This window comes from Vulpes lagopus, chromosome 2 (assembly GCF_018345385.1).
Source record: "Vulpes lagopus strain Blue_001 chromosome 2, ASM1834538v1, whole genome shotgun sequence".
Taxonomy (NCBI): Eukaryota; Metazoa; Chordata; class Mammalia; order Carnivora; family Canidae; genus Vulpes; species Vulpes lagopus.
The window spans coordinates 92,572,301-92,595,822 of NC_054825.1; the positions used below are offsets into that span (position 1 = coordinate 92,572,301).

At 37.0% G+C, this 23,522-nt stretch overlaps 1 protein-coding gene across 15 annotated transcripts in view; it reads right to left on the reverse strand.

Annotated features, from left to right (window-relative positions):
* Nucleotides 1-23,522, reverse strand: part of PLAGL1 (PLAG1 like zinc finger 1) — a 109,662-nt gene that overhangs the window by 37,500 nt on the left and 48,640 nt on the right. For all 15 annotated transcript variants that reach the window (XM_041743844.1, XM_041743838.1, XM_041743842.1 and 12 more), the window contains one exon: nucleotides 11,070-11,106. The gene's annotated coding sequence lies outside the window, so the exon portion shown is untranslated. The remainder of the gene's footprint in view (nucleotides 1-11,069; nucleotides 11,107-23,522) is intronic.

Sequence of the window (23,522 nt, forward strand, 5' to 3'; positions counted from 1 at the left end):
AAACCCAGATAAAACTGTCATAAAAGATAAGCTATTACACAAAATAGAAACACCAATTGAATTGTCTTTTAAAAATCTGACTGAGGAAAATCCTTGGTTGTTACAAAGCAGTGATATGGTTTTTCTGTGCAATCAGCTTTGCTTCTTGCCATTTAACTACTTTAAGCAGGAATATATTTGTGAAAGGCAGAAATTCACAGACAGCTGCCACATGAAAATGAAAATATAGAATAGGAATATTTGTTGCATGGAGTTAGTGCTTTAAAGTTTTCAAAGACTACATATGTTATTTCATTTGACCCTCACACTACTTACTAGGAGAAAACAGATGAACTTTTTCTAGCACAAAGACGGCCAGTGGTAAACAAAAGGGCAAACTTAAATTTTTTTTTTTACTCCTGGTCTCATTTTTCATAACACCTTAACAATAGTTGGTAGTATGTAGATGTTACAGTACAGAGTGTACAAAATACTGTGAAAAGACAGAGGCCACTAAGTCTGAAAGAGCCAGAAAAGGATTTGGAGAGAAGATGACATATATCCAACCTTTTAGACCTAATACAAAATCACATCTAGAATGTTGGTGATTGTCTCTGAGCTTGATGCAATTTTCTCTGAACTCTGAATACATCTTTCAGTGGCTTACTTCTCATGCACTGTTTTTGTTGAATTGCAAACTTAAATGGATCTCCCTTAATTTTTTTTTTAACCCAAGGCTTTGATATTAAAAGAATTAGAAAGCTGAAGCCATTGTTGTTTGACTAAACACCACTTAGAGCTCCTTCTAATTCTACAGTGCCAGGATTTTTAAAAATTACTGCTCATTCTTATATTGTATTACCCACTATATAAGACATCAGTTTAAATGTGCATGTTAATTTACAGCCTATTAACATTGAAAAAATGTTTTTTCCTTCACTACCATTGATCTCAGAAGTTAATAGTTGGGAAGAACCCTTAAGACTATCTCAGGGAGGGATGCCTGGCTGACTCAGCTAGTAGAGCATGTGACTCTCGATCTCCGGATGGTCAATTTAAGCCTCACCTTAGCTGTAGAGATTATTTAAAAAATAATCAAAGAATATCTAAAGGAATGTGCCTCACTAAAGAAAGTCACCCACAGCAGAGAAAGTCTGATGGTTATTTCTTTCCTATGGTCTAAGAGTTGCCTTTTTATAACCATCTGTACTGTCTTCTCCAACATGAAATAAACATTTTTTTTTTTTAAATTTTATTTATTTATGATAGTCACACAGAGAGAGAGAGAGGCAGAGACACAGGCAGAGGGAGAAGCAGGCTCCACGCACCGGGAGCCCGACGTGGGATTCGATCCCGGGTCTCCAGGATCGCGCCCCGGGCCAAAGGCAGGCGCCAAACCGCTGCGCCACCCAGGGATCCCAATAAACATTTTTTTTATCCAGATGTTTAAAGATGATTTTGATGATCTATTACCTAGAGCCATTATTTTCAGGCTGTTGAGCTTTCCTAATATAGGCATTTGGTGCTATAAACTTCTCTAAAAGGCCTGCTATAGTTGCATCCTCATTATTTGGAAATAAGTTTTTATTTTCATTCAGTTGACAGTACTTTCCAATTTCCCTTTTCATTTTTTTGTCACATGGGTTATTTGGTAAAATTTACCAGCACAACCATTTGGGCCTGGTGAGTATTCTTTTCTGGAAAGTTGTTGTTTGGTTTTTATTTTTGTTTTGTTTTTACTATTAACTTGATTTAATAGAGGGCAATTTGAGTTACCTATTTCTCCTTGAGACAGTTTCAGTGGTTTGTATACATCTTTCTAGACATAGTTCCATTTCATCTGCTTTCAAATCTGTGGGCCTGTAGTAGTCTCTTATTTCCCCTGTAATATCCATGAGATCAGTACCATGAGGTGAGTAGTTATGAGCTCTCTTCTGTTCCTGACATTGGTAATTCACACCTTCTTTTTTCTTTGGTTGAACTGGCCATAGTTCTATTTTTATTTGATTTTTTTATCTTGTTCAAAGAACCACTTTTTGTTTTGATTTTCTCTTGTTTTCCTATTTTCAATTTTGTTAACTTCCCTGATTTTTATTTATTTTCTTCTACTTGCTTTAGACCTAATTTGCTTTTCTTTTGCTAGGTTAATGAGGTAGAAATTTAGGTTACAGATTTTAGATATGCTAATAATGCATTTGTTGCTATAAATTTCCCCCTAAGCATTGTTTTAGCTGCCTGCCCCCACACACTTATAAGCTTGTTTTAAACTTTAGTTTAAAATATTTTAAAGTTTTTCATGAGACTTCTTTGAGCCATGGATTAGCCACCCCAAGCTTAAAAAAATTAATACAAAAATATTGTTTTCCATCCCTTACTTTATAATCTAATCATGTCTTTAGATATATAAAGCACATTTCTGTAGGCACCACATAGCTAACTCATTTTCTTTTTTGAAAAGTCTTTTTCTTCTTTTTCTTTTTTGAAAAGCTGACATTCATTGACTTTTACTTAGAATGTTTACACCATTTATACTTAATAGGACTATTGATAGTTAAGTTGAAATGTACATCTTGCTACTAATCTGTACTCCATTTCCCTTTTCCTTTTTTTTTTTTTCTTTGTCTTCTTTTTGGACTTTTTCTGATTTAATTTTATCTCCTTTGGCTTAGAACTCTTTCTTTTGAGGTCTTACTGGTTGACTTAGGGTTTCTTGTTATATTCTTTTTTTGTTTTGTTTTTTAAGATTTTATTTATTTATTCATGAGAGACACAAAGACAGAGGCAGAGACACAGGCAGAGGGAGAAGCAGGTTCCATGCAGGAAGCCTGATGTGGGACTTGATCTCGGAACTCCAGGATCACACTCTGAGCCGAAGGCAGACACTTAACCACTGAGCTACCCAGGCATCCCTTCTTGTTACATTCTTAACACAATGCACCCTCAAGGGATATTACACATCTTCACATGTGGTATAAAAATTCTGGGGGCAACTGGGTGGCTCAGTTGGTTAAATGTCTGCCTTCATCTCAGGTCATGATTTTAGATTAAGCTAGTAAAAAAAAGTATTTTACTATCTTTTTTGAAAGATATTTTTATTAGCTATACATCTTCTGGGTTGACAGTTTTTTCCTTCATTATTTTAAAGAAGTTGTTTCACTGTTTTTTGGATTGCATTGCTTTTGGTGAAAAGTCTATTGTCATTCTTTGTTCCTCTAAGTTTATAGTGTCTTTGTTTTCTGTTTTAAAATCTTTATTACTGGGCAGCCCCTGTGGCCCAGCAGTTTGGCGCCCCCTTTGGCCTGGGGTGTGATCCTGGAGACCGGGATTGAGTCCTGCGTTGGGCTCCATGCATGGAGCCTGCTTCTCTCCCTGTGTCTCTGCCTCTCTCTCTCTCTGTCTGTCATGAATAAATAAATAAAATCTTATAAAAATTAAAAAAATAAAATCTTAAAAAAATAAAAAAAAATAAAATCTTTATTACTGTTTTTAAACTGTTTGATTGTGATGTATGTTGGTATAATTTTCTTCATTTTTTTGGTGTACTTGCTGGTATTCATTAAGCCTTTAAGATATGTGAACTTATGGTTTCCATTAAATTTTGCAAATTTTCAGCCATTATTTCTTTAAATATTTTTTCTGTTACCTTCCTCATTGGAGATTCCACTTATACATACATTTGGCTGTTCAAAGTTGTCCCATAGCTCACTGATAGACTGTTTTGGTTTTGCACTGTATGTTTGTGTTTTATTTTGTATAATTTCTATTGCCATATTTCAAGTTCACAAAGTCTTTCTGCAACATTTAGTCAGTTGTTCATCCTAAACAGTGTATGTTCCATTTCAGATGTTTATGTTGCCTCTAGAATTTCAACTTGGAATTTTTTATAGCTTTCATGTCTCTCCTTAAACTTACTACTCTACAATCTTGGGCATATGCATGAAAAAATAACTTTTATTATCTTTGCTTACTAAAGGTGCTTACTAAATCTTTAAAAAATCTGTTTATTTGTTAATATATTTATTAAATCTATCATCTGCAAGTCTGTTTGTATTGGTTGATTTTTCTCTTCACCATTGAATTTTCCTGTTTCTTGGGAGACCTGGAAAATTTTGATTGAATGCTAGATATTGCATACTTTACCTTATTAGGTGCCAGGTATTTTGTAGTTCTTTAAATATTCTTGAGCTTTGTTTTGGGAAGAAGTTAAACTACTAGAAACCATCTGACCTTTAAACCAAGAGTCTGCAAATTGTGGCCCACTAGCCAAGTCTGGCCCATAGCCTATTTCTGTAAACGAAGTTTTATTAGAATTTGGCCATCCTCATTCATTTACATATTATCTACAGCTGCTTTAACATTACAGTGGCAGAGGTTAGTAGCTACAACAGATATCATATGGCCTATAAAACCTAAAATAATTTCTATTTTACTCTTTACAAAAAAAAAAAGTTTATATCCCTTTTTCAATGGCTTACTTTTAGGATTTTTTTTTTTTTTCTTGAAGGATCAGAGCAATATTTAGGCTAGGGCTAATTTTTCCTCACTACTGAGGCAATACTTCTCCATGTACTCCATTTTATGCCATCTGTATTACAAAGTTTTTCTAGTTTGGTGGGACACATTCTTCTCTGCCTGTGATCTACATTTTCCTTCCTAGTGGTTCTTTTCCTAGCCTTGGTTAGTTTTCTCATATGCATGCACTAATTAGCACTCACCTGAAGACTCCAGGGGACCCTCTGATGACCTCCAAAGTGTTCTCTTTGTGCAACTCTTTCTTCTATGCAATGCTGTCCTACAAATTCTAGCTGTACTTGCTTCCATGAGTTCCCAACACTATCACCTCAATTCAGGGTGACCACTGAGCTGTGTTTGGGTTCCCCTTCTTACACTGTGGCCTTGGGCACATCATTTCTCAGGGTTCTCTCAGGGTTCACAGTCTTCTCTCAGGGTTCATAGTCTTATGCGACTTGTTGCCCAATGTCTGAAAACCTGTTTTATATAATTTATGAGCTTTTTTGTTTTTTTTTGTTTGTTTGTTTCATTTTGGTTTTGGTTGTTTAAGGTAGTTAAAAAACCCAGTTCTTGTTACTACACCATGCTAGAAAATCATGGACGTCCCCTTAGTATGAAGCTCCAATTCCTTACACTTGCATTAGTGCTTTATATTTTCAAGCACTGAAAAATTTGCATTATCTCACATTTCATCTTTTCTACATCATTAAGATGTAGAGATTATCTGAAAGCTTAAATAACGCAAAAAGTAACTTGTCTGGGGTCACACTGCAGAACTGCCCATGCCTCTTAGTCATTTTCTCTACCATAACAGTACATAATTTTTCAAGATTTGGGATGTATAATATAAATAGTAAGAGACAGTCTTCTCTATGAAGTACTCTGTAAAATAATTTATTACTAGCATTTAAAATTATAATACTGAGTAATATAGAATTAAAGGATTGTTACTGAATATTGCTAATGACCAGGTCTAAAACTTCAATTAATCCTTATAATCCTCATAGATATTATTATTTGTTTTATAAGACAACCTGTGGCTAAGAAAGGTTTATTAACTTGATCACAGTCATGTTCTTATTGGCATCACAGTTAGAATTCAAGCCAGGCTCCACTCATTCTAAAACTTGTGCTCTCCACCACTCTGTCTGCTCCTTAATTTATAGCTCTTAAAAAGAGAGCTTTTGGAACTAAATTATGACAGAACACTCCAAGTCCTTAGTAACAAAATGGCTTTAGGAGCCATTTACTAAAATTATCAAGACCTATCCACTTTTTACCAAAGAACTTCTAATCAAACAAGCACTGAAAAAGAAAATGACAATTCTTAGAAAAACTTCAAAGCTAGTTTTTCCTCCAGGAATACTTGGAAATATATAGAGGATTGAGATTAGAGCTGCTTTTTAATCATGTGTAATCTAACTAACATTCTCAAATTCAAACTTCTTACTGAATTATCTGGGAAAACTTACAACTGACAAAACTCAGCTGAGCTTGAGCTCTGGCTCTAGAATTTTCTTACCTCCAAGTATTGAAAGCATATTCTTAAGATCTTATTATTTATTTTCTGGTAATAAAGCTATACATACTTACTGCAGAAAATTCTGAAAATACACATTTTTTATGTGAGTTATTCTTAGTATGTTAGTTTCTTGCTAGCCATAAGAAATTAACCTATTGTCTTAAACTTCCAATTATTGCCACTAAACATGTATTTGCCATTTCTCTATTTTATGGAATTGCATTAATTCTAAGAGTTTTATTATTGACTTTCAGAACTGTATGGTCTATCTCTCCACCATATTATCTATAAGATTTTAGCATTATCTCCTCCTCTAATAACTATACATGTTACTTTTCAGTCTCACTGCCTGGCTAGAACTTAAACAACCATGTTAGCGGAATCATGTCACTACTCTTGATTTTGATGGAAATGTTTGTGGGATTTAGTATTAATAAATGTGTTAAATGTGTTAAATAAATGTGTAAATATAAAAGTTTTGTATCCATAAGTACTATTCCTAAAAGATGACCAGAAGTGGGTGTTAAATATTATTAAATGTCCCATAAGACTAAGTTCACACTTTAAAAAAATTGTGAAAAAATAAATAAAAAATAAAAAAATTATTGTGTATATATGCAGAAGATTCCCAAATATTGAATAATTTTTGTACTCTCAGGGTAAGTCCTATTTAGTCACAGTAAATATTTCTTTTTAAAATCTTATCTGTGGGCAGCCCCGGTGGCGCAGTCGTTTAGCACCGCCTACAGCCCAGGGCGTGATCCTGGAGACCCTGGATCAAGTCCCACATCGGGCTCTCTGCATGGGGCCTGCTTCTCCCTCTGCCTGTGTCTCTGCCTCTCTCTCTGTCTCTATGAATAAATAAATAAAATCTTAAAAAAAATCTTATTTGCATATTTTTACACTTATTCTCATAACTGACAATATTTAAAAATTTTTGTATTGGCTATTATGTTCTAATGAGGGTTATATAAGTCTTTTGAATATATCTATTTTATCTTTCTGAGCTCTGGAAGTCATGTAGCATGTAACTATTACACGAACATTAGGAAGAATTTATCAATTTGACAGGCAAACTAGGTCAAGATAACCTTTGGTGTATTATACACTGAAAATTTTAAAGTTTATTTAAATAGAACTTTATATAGTATTCACTTGAATTTTTCTTATTCTCCCCTGTATCTGCTCTAATATTCTTTTTCTATTTTTTTGGTCACCTGGTATATGGGCAATTTTTTAAGTGTTCCAAAAGCATTATAGTGTATGGCTGTATTTATATTTTGTCTAATGGTCTGTTAATACTTAAAAGGACCCATGACAAGATAGGAATTATTTCTTTATTGCCACCTCCAGTCAGAAAAACCTAAATCCCATGGAAAACTCCTGTTGGCCTGGCTTGGATCACATGGCTGCCCCAGGTCAAGGATTTCAGAAGGACAAGATACAAAGACTGCCCAAATGTGAGTCACTTACCCATTTTTGTGATCAGGAGGCAACAAGAGAAGGGCGTGTTAGGCAAAGTCAATAACTACTATACAATCCCTTTCCCCTATTCCACTTTCTTCTTTCTGAATTAAATACACAAAGTTCCCTTCCTTGTGGACTTCATCTTTGAATAAAGGGAAGACAAACAAAATATATATCAGATGGTGATTTAAAGTACTGAAGAGATAGGGAGCACTAAAGAGGGTAAGGCAGGGAGAAGTAGTGGCAATTCAAAGTAGGCTGGTCAGGGAAGGCTTAGGTGTGTTGACAATTTAGCAAAGGTCTGAAGGAGGTAAGAAGCAAGCCTTATGGCATTCTGTGGCAACAATAACTGCAAAACCCCGACCTGGAACAAGCATGTTGGTATGGCTAAAGCAGTGAGTGAGGGCGAGCAGGAAAAGGTTAGGTCAGAAGTACTGGGGGCCCATATTAAGTTGATTAACCTCTACAAAGAGAGGCACTGGCTGGAGTCATTAGAGCAGAAGAGTAACCTGATCAGAGTGAGAGTTTTAAATAATTCATCTGGCTGCTGTTCAGAAAATAGATTATAGGGGAGAAAATATAAAAACAAGGAGACCAGTAAGAAGACTATTTTAATAAAAAGATAATAAGGTTTGGGTCAGTATGATAGTGAAAGAGGTAGTAAGAAGCAGTCCTCTTCTGGATATACTAAGGTAGTTATTTCCTGACAGCTAGAAAAATAGAAGGTGAGAAAAAGAAGAAATGATAATAATGCCAAAGAATATGGCCTGAGACCATGAAGGAAGAGAGTTACCATTTACAGAGATTAGGAAGACTAAAGAAGAAGACAGTCTGGCTGAGTATGGAGAGGAACCTAATTGTGGACATGTTAGATCTGATATGCCTATCAGATGTTCAGCAGTTGGATATTCAAATTTGGAGTTCAGGAGAGAGGTTCACACTGGAGATATAAACTTGGTAGTTACCAGCATATACATGTAGTTAAAGCCATGAGATGGAGTCAGCTTAGCTAGAGAGTGAGTGTAGGCGGAGAAACTGCGGGAATTGCCTCCTGGGTCACAGCAATATTTGGGCAGTTCACCCAGGAAGGAAAAAGGAAAGACAGAACGTAAGGTACAGGTGCAGATGGTTGGGTAGATGGGATGATGGGTGCTTATGGAAGTTCTCTTTCTTCCATAAGTAATTCTATTTTATCAGTGAAAAATAAAACCGCGTCATCAGGTGAAAGGGAGAATAGGAGAAGAGGAACTGGAAGTTTACAGAGAAATAGGTTTTAAACACTTTCCTTTTGGAATTGTCCAAATTGCTAGAAAACATTAGGGGCCCACTAAGATTAGTAGTTGAAATCGTTAAAGTAAGACTAGTGAACATGGCTGGGTACCTTTCTCCAGTGGTGTTCAGCCGTGCAGCTACAGGCATGGGTGAGAGACAGACTGTGTCTGTGTGATTTAGATATCCAAGTACAACAAGGCAAGCAGGAGGAATCAGAGAGGAGGATAAATGGGTGATTTTTAATGATAGGGTAGAGGCTATTTACTTGAGTAAGTGGAGTTAAAAATCTGTTGGTAGGAGTGGGGATTGGTGGAGAATGGGATGCGTAAGATCAAGATCATGGAGGGAAACAGTAACTGCTAATGACTAAATCCACAATATGACCATGAGAGGACATGCCTGAAGTAGTTTGGGAAGCAAGATGATTGAAAGAAAGGAAGTGAGAAATCAGGATAACGGAAGGACCCCAAAGGGGTCATAAAATTACCAAAACTTAGAACACATTAGTCTTGGAGAGAAGGACAGTGAGTCAGAAGCTAAATCTTCAAGAAAAGAGAGTGATGTGGGAATTAGTAAGTGACTAGAACAAGGAAAAATACATATAAAAATACATTTAAAAAATCACTTTATAGCTATAATAATTATTAATCCTTAACTGGACATCAACTATTTTTAATATACTTCAACAGTCTTTTTATGTTATACTTCTTCCATTCTAGCATTTGTGCTTATTTTCTTTTGCCATCATTGTAAAAAATGTACAAAATATCCTGTCATTTTTATCAACTTCCCAAATTTTAAGGCACTATTTCCCCAAAAACATTTCATGGAGCAAAAGCATTATGGCATATTTGAGGACACTGGGGTTAAATTGGAAAATATGTTTGAGAACCACCATAAACCATAGGCTCTCTTAGACAATCAGTTGTTGGAAGTAAGTCTAATTTTAACTTATAAAAAGGCAGCATGACCTTAGGTCCCTTTCCCATATAGTATCAGTTAACAGCCAAAGGAGTAAGTATTCCAAGACATATACTTTGGGGAAGACTGTATTAGAGGTGTCTTCCTAGTGGCCTCAAAATGGTGAAACAAAACCTGTTAGAACAAGATTCAAGGGGATCCCTGGGTGGCTCAGCAGTTTCGTGCCTGCCTTTGGCCCAGGGCGTGATCCTGGAGTCCCGGGATCGAGTCCCGCATTGGGCTCCCGGCACGGAGCCTGCTTCTCCCTCTGCCTGTGTCTCTGCCTCTCTCTCTCTCTCTCTATGTCTATCATGAATAAATAAAAATAAATCTTAAAAAAAATAAAAATAAATAAAATTAAAAAAAAAGAACAAGATTCAGACTGATACACTGTCAGAGAATGCAACTCCCCCAGATGTTACTTTGTAACAATATTATCCTCCATTGCTAACATGATGAAAAACAAAGCCATTTTCAGACATTTCTCAAAGATGTCCTTAAGATTAGTTTAGCATATTTCAGTTCATCAAAATGACAATATATATAAATCAAAAATAGTGATTGCACATTATAGTTCATGACCTTATTTTTCCATAACAGGCAACACAGTCTCTTTTCTCAGAACCTGGCCAAGTGAAATCCACTTAATAATGTAATATGTTTTCAGTGATACAAATAATAATTTATTTTCTCAGGTTAAAAATGCTTGTGTAAATTTTCCTTTCATTTCAAATGTTTGCATTTCATGGAATTAAAAAAAAAACCCTACTCATTATTAAATTAGTTCTAATTTTTCCCCCAAATATGACAGAGAAAAAGTTACAAAATAGCAAGATATCTACTTTAAATGATAAAATGAAAATAAAGTTAAATTCTCCCAGTCTGGAATCCTGCCCTCATTCCATCTAATTGCCAGATTTTCAAATGTAAATAAAGCAGAATTCATTTTATCTCACTGGTCAAACCACTTACACTTGTGGCTTTCTCCCAGGGTGTTGTGTCCCTGTTATCATCAGCCACGAAGATGTTCTGTGTAAAGACTGTGATATCCAACAGGATGGATGTATATACAATCTCAGCTCCACAGATGACACTTCACTCCTAATCATAACCTTGATAGGAAGTCACTCCAAAGAAACAGATGGCACTAGGCTAAGATGTGAAATTCAACTTACTCAAAATAACTATCACCTAATAGTATCAGAAAAAGTGAAACAGACCTTAAAATAATGTAAGAACCAAATAATGGAGTTTTGCTCCAATTTTTGCTCCAGGTTTTCTAGAAAAGTACTCTTATGTGATCAGAAAATCTAAAATGTTAGGGGTAAAGAATAAAAAAATGAAAATGTCAACTTACAAAGCCAATGATGACTTGTCAATGAGGCAGAAGCAACCTAAAAACAAACAAAAAATAAAATTATTTAGTTTATATAATAGTTTATATAATAGTAGTTTATATAGTAGTTTATATAATAGTATATAAACATGCTTTTTAAATTTTACTATAACTATGGATTCATATATGATTTTAAGAAAGATCTTGAGTACCCTTTACTCAGTTTCCCCAAATGATAACATTTCACAAAACTTAAGTGGAATATCACAATAAACATAGTTATATTAATACAATCCACTAGTCTTTTGAGATTTCCCAGTTTCACTATACTTCTTGGTGTATGCATTTAGTTCTACAGAACTTTACTACCTTACGGGTCACATATCTACCACCATACCATGATATGAAACAGTTCTATCACTGTAAGGATTCCTCAAAGTTGCCTTTTTATAAGCACACCTACCTCCCTCCACAACCCCCTCCTGTCCCTAACCTCTTATACATCTATTTTTAACCTTAAAGCAACAACATCCATTTGTGAGCAATAATTATTTTACTCATTGGGCATAAAAGACTACTACTGAGTATATGTCAAATCGTGAACAAAGAATTCCATTCTTCTGCATTGAAGAATACATTTTAGTTAAAGGAACAGTCTCTGGAGAGAAACTGTTTTTTCTCATTGTCACCATAACAAACTATTCACTTCAAAAGTCAAAAGGTGAAAAGTAAGCTTAAGAGTATTGTCTGAACTCAGATTCCATATTTTCAACATATATTTTAAAAGACTTCATTTGGGCAGCCCGGGTGGCTTAGCGGTTTAGTGCCCGCCTTCAGCCCAGGGCGTGATCCTGGAGACTGGGGATCAAGTCCTGCGTCGGGCTCCTTGCATGGAGCCTGCTTCTCTCTCTGCCTGTGTCTCTGCCTCTCTCTGTGTGTGTCTCTCATGAATAAATAAATAAAATCTTGTAAAAATTTTTAAAAAAGACTTCATTCTTTTAGGGCAGTTTTAAGTTCACAGCAAAATTGAGGAAAAAGTATTTTTAGATTCAAATTCAATTTATTCAACAACTGGTATATAAGAAAGCAATTGACTGTCATATATTAGCCTTATATCCTGCCACCTTGTTATTAATTACTTATTGGTTCCAGGTTTTTTGTTTGTCAATTCTTTTGGATTTTCTACACAGATGATTGTATCGACTGTGAACAAAGATAACTTTATTTCCTCAACAATCTGTATATATTTTATTTCCTTGTCTTAGTGCATTACCTAGGAATTCCAGTAGGTTGTTGGAAAGGAACAAGAGATCATCTTGCCTTGTTTCTGATCTTAATGAGAACACTTTTACTTTCTTGCCATAAAATATAATGTTAGCTGTAGGCTTTTGTAGATATCCTTTATCAAGCTGAGGAAGTTCCCCTCTATTTCTAGCTTACTGAAAGGTTTTTTAAAATCGCGAATGGGTTTGAGATACTCCAAATGCTTTTTCTACATCTACTGATACAATTATCTGATTTTATTTTAGCCTGAAGTGAAGATTACATTAACTGATTTTTTTGAATGTTGAACTAATTTTGCATACTTGTGATAATCCCCTTTTGGTCATGGTGTATAATTCTTTCTATAAATTGTTAGATTTGATTTGCTAATATTTTGTGAGGATTTTTTAATCTATGCTCATTGAAAGATACTGATTTGTAGCTTTAATGTCCTTCTCTGGTTTAGACATTAGGGCAATGCTGGCCTCACAGAATAAGTTACAAAGTATTCCCTCTGCTTCTATCCTCTGAAAGTGATTACAGAGAACTGGCATAATTTCCTCCTTAAATATTTGGTAGAATTCACCAGTAAACCTACCTGGGCAGGGTGCTTTCTGTTTTGCAAGGCAATTATTTTATTTCTTTAACAGATATAGGTGTGGGCAATGAGCTGTTCATAGCATTGTTGTTACTCTTTAAATGTCCAGTGGATGTGAAGTGATATCATCTCCTCTGTGTTATTAATACTTCAGCCTCACTAGAAGTTTATCAATTTTATTGATCTTAAATATTTGGTAGAATTCACCAGCAAACCTACCTGGGCAGGGTGCTTTCTGTTTTGCAAGGCAATTATTTTATTTCTTTAACAGATATAGGTGTGGGCAATAAGCTGTTCATAGCATTGTTGTTACTCTTTAAATGTCCAGTGGATGTGAAGTGATATCATCTCCTTTGTGATATTAATACTTCAGCCTCACTAGAAGTTTATCAATTTTATTGATCTAACAAACCAGATTTTTATATCATTGCTTTTCTCTGATATTTCATTTTTAATTTTTCTTTCTTTCTTTCTTTCTTTCTTTCTTTCTTTCTTTCTTTCTTTCTTTCCTTTCTTTTTCTTTTTTTTTTTTTAAGAGTTTACTCTCTATGCCCAGCAATCCTGAAATCAAGAGTTGCACACTCCACCAACTGAGCCAGCTAGGCACCCTGATTTCTGCTCTAATTCTTATTACTTTTTTTCTTCTGCTTACTTCCAGATTTAGGTTTTTTCCTAGTTTCCTAAGGTGGAAATTTAGATTACTGATTACAGGGCTTTCTTCTTTTCTACTATATGCATTATAATGCTACATACATTTTTCTCTAAGTGACACTTTCTCTGCATCTGATATTTTGATAAGTCATGTTTTCATTTTGTTCAAAATATTTTAAAATTTATCTTGACATACTTTTTTGACCTATTATTTATAAACTGTGTTTAACCTCTGTATTTTGAAATTTCCTACTTATCTTTATATTATTGATCTCCAAGTTAAATTCTACTGTGGCCTGAGAGCAAACAATTTATGATCTCTATTCTTTTAAATTTGTTGAGTGTTACAGCCCAGAATGTGGTCTATCTTGGTGAATGTTCCATGTGAGCTTGGAAGAATATATATTCTATTGTTGAATAAAGTAGTCTGAAGATATCAATTACATCTATTTGGTTGATGATAATACATTATGTTCAACCATGTCTTTACTGATTTTCAACCTACAATGTCTATCCATTTTTGAGAGAATATATATAATATCTTTCTAACCAGAAACCTCTAAGAGCTTACTATGGCACAACCTAGGTATTTTATATATAACATCTCATTTACTCCTCATAACCCTATAGGGGATGCACCATATTATCCCTTTTTGGCCCATGAGGAAACTCAGGCACCAAATGTTTTAGTAAGTTGTCCAAGATCACACAATTAGCAAATGATTGCTCCTGACACCTGGGTCCAGGCTTTTAGCAACTAGGCTATATGGTCCCTCAAAGAAACCTAGGATGATGAAATCAAGTTATTTTGTGTTATCATTAATTTCTATGATGAACAGTGAAAAATTTCCAAGTCTTGGTAAGTAATAGTAATTACTCCTAAGGGCTAATTTCCCTTTTACTTACGGTTGCTAAACACAGATACCTGGGCAGATAGAGTATAACCACAATACTTGTACCGTCCTTCTACGGGTCTTCATTCTAAAACATTCCACAAAACTAAATTTTTTTTCATGTTTCTGTTTGCATGTTACCACAGCTAAAACACTTATGTTCATGTTCACTGTTTTCTTAAATTGTTAAATTCTTAATGGATAGAAACTACCTGTGCAACTAGGTTTGTAAATAACTATACATGAACATGCAAGAAATGCCTTTCATGAGCATAGTCACGAGCACAAAAACAGTAGCAGGATGGCTCTACTTCACCAGAGTTTGTTGTTTCCACGTACCTGGACTCTAACATGGTAAGGAATCAAGACCTTCACTGGAAGAAGGTAGGACTCAGAATCAAAGAATATTGTGAGCACTTTCCTTTAAACTTCATTTACCTGCCAGGAAGATGATATTAACTTACTAACCTACATTCAAGTTTTTAAAATTCTAGGATGTAAAAAACTAACCTTACCATTCTTAGTTCAGGTAACAAAGTACCATAGACTTGATGGCTTAAACAACAAACATTTATTTCTCCCTGTTCTGGAGGCTGGAAGTCCAAGATCATGGTGCCAGCATGGATGGGTTCTGGGGAAAATCCTCCACGGGGTTTTAGACTGCCAACTTCTCATTGTATCCTCACATGGTGGAAAAAGAGCTAGCTAGCTCTTTGGACACTTCCTACAAAGGCACTGATTTCATTCACAAAGTTTCCACCCTCATTATCTAACTACCAAAGGCCGCACCAAAGGCCACACCTTCAAATATCATCAAATATCTACCGCCCAAAGGCCACACCTTCAAATATCATCACACTGGGCGGGGTGTGTGTGTGTATGTGTGTGTGTGTATAAGATTTCAACATATGTATTTGAGGGGACAATTGCAATGACTTTCCATGGAGATGAAGATAATACAGTCGTCTCTGAAAAACCTCTCTACAAAAATCTCACACCTAAGGGAAAAAATAAGGATATGCTACTAAAAACCTATGCAATTCTGTAATCAGAGAGCTAGACAAATAATGGTATCTTGCAGTAATTTGGACGGCCCAGGTAGGCATCTGTGTAACTGGAGAATGCCTCAGGGGATATTAAAAATGTACAAAAACAGTACAGTGGAAAAGCTACTGCAGTAGAAATGGAGATGGAGGGTTCAGAGATGGTGGTCTCACAGTCAAGAAGAGTAACTTCACTCTCTAACTCCGTCAACTCCAACACAGTTGAGTTCTAAAGCCTGCCCATAACTCTGGAACATTTCCCCACTCCTGTTATTTCTTGCTTTCTCTTCTGTCTTCCAGTTGGTGTCCTCACTCCCAACACTTGTACCTATACATATGTCTCTGCAAACAACCCCACATTATACTCTACTGAGGAGGAAAAAAAAAAAGACGTAACAGCTATTGGATACAGTATTTCATCTTTTCAATGCTAACCCTACAAACTTCCCTTCCTCGCACAAAAGTAAACTCTACCTCTGTATTCAAAGTCTCTCTACATTATCACGGTCTCCCTTTTTACTAGAGATTTCTCTGCAACATATAACCATGATCTGTTATTTCCCAACCTTTAACAAACAAAAGCTTCATTAACCTTGCTCTGCCCTCCTGCTCCCACTATATTCCCAGACTATCTTTCTCAAATTTCTGAAAAAGACTGAAAATGTAGATAATTCCCATTTCCTCACTTATTTACTTTCCAACCCATTCCCCTGGCTCTTATCTCCACCACTCTATCAAAGATTGTTATCAAGATCATCAAAGCAATTCTTATTATCCTCATTTTAAAAATCAGGGCACTGAAGCTCAAGAGAGATTACTAGGTTGAGATAGTAAAGACATACCTTCCCTTAGAGATAAACCAGAGCCCAGGGATGCCTCACAGCTCTCTTTTCAGGATATCTGACTAAGGACTTCATCTCCCAGGGACTATACTTCCTTCTTCCCTTAGGTCATCTTCCTTGCATTAAATCTCAGACTTACTCCCCAAATATGTCATTGTTTTTCACCATTTTTTCACTGAGAAAGAATTTTGCTTGATCTATAAATATTTTCTATAGGTCATTTAACTGAAAATAGGTTGTTTTACTCCCATTGCACAAATAAGAAAACTTTGAAACAGAAAACTTTTGAAATGTCAGTATCAGACATTTGAGAAGTATCAGAGCCAGCATTTGATCTGATCATCTGGATTCTACACCCTAGACTGCCTGCCTTCATGATGGCTAGATCTCACAGCTTCTCAGTTGTTCCTAATTACATGGTAACAAGGTAAGAGCATCACTCAGAAGTGTGACACAATCCCAATACTTCCATAACGTCAGAAGATGTAGGGATGATACAAATTTGCTATGAGCAAACATAAAGGAAACTGATTTATTTATCATAACGGGACTTTGTAATGAGAATTACAGTTGTTAAGACATGATACTCAACTTTGATTACCAGAGTATTTCCCCTCCCTAGCACTATGTAGGAAGCTAAATTAGTAAGCATGAAGTATGACAGAGATTTGTATGTCCACCCAGATCCTATTCTTTTTTTCTAAGCACACAGACATTATACTTGCTCAGTATTGCCCTTAAACCTGGGCACGAGGGGCTCATAGCAAATCCTTCCCTATAGAGTAAGAAGGACAAGGATTTAAGGGGACTGCCCAGACTCCCCTCCTAGGCCAAGCTCTAAGTTCCTGTAACCATAGGATTCCTTGTCCAAAGAACTTCAAGCCTGCTACTAGGAACTGTGCAGCCCTCTTTCCTAGACCTATGTTTATGAAGACAGATTGTGCCACTGTGTATGCAGCCCTAGGTCCAAGAGGTAGCCAAGGGGTGGCTATTTGCAAGGGTATAGACATAGCTTAAATGTGTGCCCTCTGTGGTACACAATGAGGCCTGGAACATGAAGAGAAGGGAAGATGGGCCAGCAGTCCTACACTGCCATGCTCTAGAGGTAGAGAAATCTCAAGACTCCAGAAATTCCACATTCGAACATAGCTTTCCAGGTCACATAAGATAAATCTGCCCAACATGATTCCGGAGTCCCGGGATCAAGTCCTGCATCAGGCTCCCTGCATGAAGCCTGCTTCTACCTCTGCCTATGTCTCCACCTCTCTCTGTGTCTCTCTCATGAAAAAAATTTTTAAAAAAATTGTAAAAAAAGATAATTTTGCCCAAGAATGATAAGTTAACTGTAAAACATACTCTATCACCCTAACTTATAACTTTTAGCTATTCACATATAGGATACAACTCAGTCCCTTCTGTTTATATTCCTGCTTTAACTTCTCTACCTCATTATAAGTTAGGCATAGCCATGTGACTAGTTCTAGGCTGCTAATAAACAGTTACAAGACCATTTAACATTCTCTTTCCCACCCATGACAATCAAGATAAAGTATTGGGACGCCTGGGTGGCTCAGCAGTTGAGCATCTGCCTTCGGCTCAGCGCGTGATCCTGGGGCCTAGGATCAAGTTCCGCATCAGGCTCCCTGTGAGGAGCCTACTTCTTCCTCTACCTATGTCTCTGCCTCTGTGTCTCTCATGAATAACTAAATAAATCTAAAAAAAAAAAAATCAATTATTACAGAAAGCATATAAGATGGAGGTATATCCACAGGCCTGAGATTGAGTATCTGGGGCAGTCTCCCAGAAATCCACAATGAATGTTTAGCATGAGAAAAATAAAATGTTCTTCACTAAAGCCAGAGGTTTGGGGATGACTTGTCAGCATGCCATAACTTTAGCCTATTACAGCTACAAAGAAATTGGTACCAAAAGCAGGATGTTTCTCTAGTTTTCTCTAGAAAAACTAGAACTATATTTAGGGTTCAAGAAGCAGTAAGGAAACAGATCGTAAGGTTGGAAAGATAGGTGTTTTATACAGTGACAAAATATTTGATAAAGCATTTGTTTCTGGTACCTCAGGAGGCAGATCACAGAAGCTCTAGAAGAGGTAAGAAAACAAAACATTGGAAACCTGGATGGCTCAGCGGTTTGGCGCCTGCCTTTGGCCCAGGGTGTGATCCTGGAGACCTGGGATCGAGTCCCACATCAGGCTCCCTGCCTGGAGCCTGCTTCTCTCTCTGCCTCTCTCTCTGCCTGTGTGTCTCTGCCTCTCTCTCTCTCTCTGTATCTCTCATTAATAAAATCTTTAACAAAAGAAGAAAAAATTTGAAGTGTGCATTGGTTATTTTTGGCTGCATTTAAGAAGGAATTTAAGAAAGGGATGAGCTGAGAGAGGAACTATCCAGTTTACAGTAAGAAGTGAAAAGGAACAGAGAGATTCCAGACATTTCCAATCTTGCAATATTACTTGAACAGCTTCTCAACTCCCATGCTAACAGCAGACACAATGAATAAAGGTCATTGTCCCCAGAAAACTCTTTTTAAAAAAAAATTAAACTGCTTCAGGGCAAGAATAGATAACATAGCCATTAAATCACTTTATTTGGGCAAGATGAGGGGGAAAAAATCAGATTAAGGAAAAATTTTCCAATAGAAGCCAGTCAGTTGCCAAAAAACTTTCTTTTGGTCTAGAAAGAACTATATAGGTAAGAAAGCAAATCAATGCAGATTTGAGAACCAGGTTTCAAAACAAAGGGGGGAAAAAAACCCACCCCAGAAATATGCTCACCAGCACAGAGAATTAATCAGAAGCAGAGACATGAAATCTTCCAGATTTTGGAGAGAATTGTGTTGCCAAAGAGAACCAGTCTATCAGCTGGTGTCTGAAAATGACCTTTGGCTCGTCCTATATGGAAGCAGTGAGAAGAAAGAGCTGCTCAGTTCCAAGTGGAGCAAATTCTCTACTCTCCATTTCATATGGAACTAAGGAAGATAAAAGAAGAACTCTCTAGAGGGAAGTACCAGAGCCTCTGAAAACAATAAACAAGAAGACAGAATCAGGCCCCAATCAGAAAACATTTTGTTCCACCAGGGTATCCCAATATCTGTCCTGAGGATTTCAGAACTGCTATGGACCAATGACTCCAGTGTATCTCCTATGTTCCCCTTTCCTAGACAAGATACTTTTAGTATTTAATTGCCTCATTTTTATCATTATATACTAGGTATATGTAAGAGGCGTGCGCGCGCACACACACACAAAGGGGGAAGGCCATGTGAGGACACAGCAAGAGGGCAGCCATCTCCAAGCCAGGAAGAGAGGCCTCCTCAGAAACTGAATTTGTTGGTGCTTGGACATCTAGTTTCCAGAACTGTGAGAAAACAAATCTGTTGTTCAAGCCACCTAATTTGTTATGGCAGTCTGAACAGAATAATACAGATCTGGTACCATGAACTGGAATGTGGCAGTAACCATGTGGAAGTGGCTTTGGAATGGAATAGAGGCTGGAAGAGTTTTAAGGCACATTCTAGAAAAATCCAAGACTGCCTTGAAGAAATAGGAAGTTAAAGGTGACTGTGGCAAGAACTCAGATGTAAGTGAAGAATATGCTATTGGAAATAGTGTAAAGATGGTCATTCTTACAAAGTAGCAAAGAATTTGGCTGAAATGTGTTGTAGTGTTTATTGGAAGAGCTTGCAAGTGGTGAATATTTAGCTGAAGAGATTTCTAATCAAACTACTGAGGATGTGGCCTGGCTTCTCCTTATTACTTGAATAGAATTTGAGAAGAGAGAGATAAGTTAAAAAAAAATTAGACAAAGAGAGAGAGAGAGAGAGAGAACTTGAAGATGTGGAAAAATTCTCAGTCTGTCCATATTGCAAAAAGTGACAAAGCATGCCCTGAAGAAAACACCAAGGGTGCCGGCCAGTGACTCCAAGAGAAGATAACCCTTGGAGTTATTAATCAACTAAAGCAGAAGCCAGGAATAGAGATGGGATTGTATCAGCAGAGATTCTGACAGTTGGGACCAAACAGAACACAGTCAGGATGAAATAAAGGAAGGCTTTTGGACTTCTGAAACTGAATAGGTCTAGACTAGAACTATTTGGTTGCAAAGATGCTTTATTCCTCATGAAAAGGAAAGAATGATCCTAGGGCAATTCAGACATCCTTCCACTCTGAATTCAGCCCCAGAGGGCAAGGCTGTTTCCCCTTCGTTTAAGAGGGTGGGGCTCCCATCCTTGGTTTCAATGGGTCAGGCAGCCCCCACCCAGTGCCTTAGGGTTGGGGCCATCGCCTAGGGCTAGAGGCCAACCCCTCTGGGCAGACTGTGAAGCCAGAGAGGATTATTCTTGAGTTTTAAAATCAAATACAGTTTGCCTTCCTAGATGTTGGCCTTGTTTGGGACCTACCAACCCCTTTCTTCTTTCTGGTTTCTCCCTTTTGGAATGGGAATATCTATCCTATTCCGTCCCACCATTTTATTTTGGAACCACCTAACCTGTTTGATTTTACAGGTTCACTGATGAGAAAGGAATTCTGCTTCAGGATGAATTTTACCTCAAGTTTCATCCATATCTGATTTAGACAATATTCTAAAAAAAATTTCTTAAATAGGCTCCACAGCCACTGTGGGGCTCAAACTCATGACTCTAGATCAAGAGTCACATGATCTACTGACTGAACCAAGCAGGCACCCAACATATTTAGATAAGACTTTGGACTATAGACTTATGAGTTGATGCTGGAATGGGTTAAGACTCTTGGAGCTGTTGGAATGGAATAAATGTATTTTGCATGCAAAAAGGACATGAATTTAGAAGGTTAGAGAGCAGAATGTTATAGACAGAACTGTGTCCTTCTAAAATTCTTATGTTGAAGCCCTAATCTCCAAGATGATTATATTTGGTGACAGTGCCTTTAAAAAAGAGGTAACTAAGATCAAATAAGGGCAGGACCTGTGTCTTTCAAGAAGCAGAAGAGATATCAGATACTATTCTTTCTCCACACATGCACAGAGAGGGCACAGGAGGACACAGCAAGAAGGTGGTTGTCTATAAGCCAGGAAAGGAAGTTTAGAAAAAGATACACATGGATGGATGGAAACCAGATTTTCACCACTGTAACTTGAAGAGTAAAAGGAAATTCTTTTCAAAAAATAATTCTAGAGCAACTGGATTTCCACAGTGAAATGAAAAAGTAACCTAGATTCTGATTTTGCATTATTCAAAAAAGTATGCAGATAGATCACAGAATGGAACACAGACCTAACTATGAAACAAAAATGAAGATCTTCATGACTGTGAAATAAGCAAAGATTTCTTAAACAGGACACAAAACATGGTATTCAAAAAACTGATGAACTGGATTCAGGAAATTCTGTTTATCAAAAGACATCATTAATGTAAAAAAAAAAAAAAGTCACAGACTGAGAAGCTATTTGCAATACATAGATCCAACAAAGGATTCTAATCTAAAATAAAAAGAATTCCTACAGATCAATAAGATGACAATCCAATAAAAATATCAAGACTTGAACAAGTACTGCATAAAACATATGAAAGGGTGCTCAACATTAATAATGAAGGAATGAAAAAGAAAACCATTAGCTACCATCTCACATCCACCAAAGGACTTAAAATGAAAAGAAAAAATAATATCAAGTGCTGGTGAAAATGTGAACTACAACTCCCACTGCTGGTGAGAGTGTACACTTAACTCCTTTGCTGTTGGTTACCTGGCAGGATTTACTAAAACTAATAAATGGCTATGCCATAGCTTTAAAATTCTAGTCTTAGATATATATACTCCTAAGTAAAATACTGCAAATGTCACTAAAAGATCTGTGTATGACTATTCATAGCAGCTCTCTTATTTCAGTAAAGTAAAATTTTATTTTGTAGTTATTTCCAAGACAAATGGATTAAATTGCCCAATTAATTGCACTGATTGCAGAAAATGTTCATGACCAAGTTTCTCTTAACAGAATATTTAGGATGGAAATGTCATGTCTAAATAGTTCAACCTGTAAGCATAAAGGATTAACATACAGAGACAAAAATTAAGCTGTTGAGTATTTTATTGAAACAGGATGCCCAAAGCACTATCACAGCCCAGTCACCTCCCTCACATGCCAAGGTGCTGCTGGGTGGCAGGAAAGGCCTAAAGCAGTGGGTGAGCTCAGATCCAACAGTCTCAGAGGTGCAGGACTCTGGACTCAGACACTGGTTATCAAAGCAAGAACCCAGTTGAGGAGACTCTTTAGTTGATAAATATTTAAGTGATAAAACGGGTTTTAAGAAATGAGAATGTACAAGAAGATCTGAATAGAAGAGGGCAGCCCGGGTGGCCCAGCGGTTTAGCGCTGCCTTTAGCCCAGGGTATGATCCTGGAGACCCGGGATCGAGCCCCAAGTCAGGCTCCCTGCATGGAGCCTGCTTCTCCCTCTGCCTGTGTCTCTGCCTCTCTCTCTCTCTCTCTCTGTCTCTCATGAATAAATAAATAAAATATTAAAAAACATATATCTGAATAGAAGAGCTGGTGGCCCCTCCACTTCAGAGCCCTTCATGACTGATGGGCTTTGCAGAGGAGCCTTGAGGGGCTCACAACCAGACTCTCACATGCACCAGCCATGGTCCCTGCAGATGGCATCAATGAGGCCTCCTCCTGGTTTATAATGCAAAAAAATCACAAGAAACAGGCTGACCTGCTCAGAATGATTTCCTTTTCCATTGGGGCACGAAGTACGGACATTTTAAATACTTTAGGTATTTGTACTTCTCTCTCCTCCTGGAGAAATGTAATGTAAATAATCTGTGGAGGGAAGACAGGGAAGGAGCTGTGTCCTTGGTGGCATCTGTGGGAGCCAGGCCAGGGGTTGAGGAGAGTGGTCACTTCAGGCAGCCCTCAGGACTAGGAGATCTTATCCAGAGGTATGAACCCCATGTCCCCAAGGATCCCAAGTGCCACTCAGCCATCAGGCCAGACCATCAAGTGAGTGATGCTGCCATTGGTGAGAGAGAGACAGAGTCAGCCTTATGGAGGGAACTGAAGCACCCAGCACATGATGTAGCAGATGACATTGTCATGGCAGATGAAGATCTCCTAACTGCCCTCTTGCTGCTTGGCATCTGCTGGGTGGATGTAGTTCCGGAAGATGGCCGCAATCCAGGCCCCATCTCTG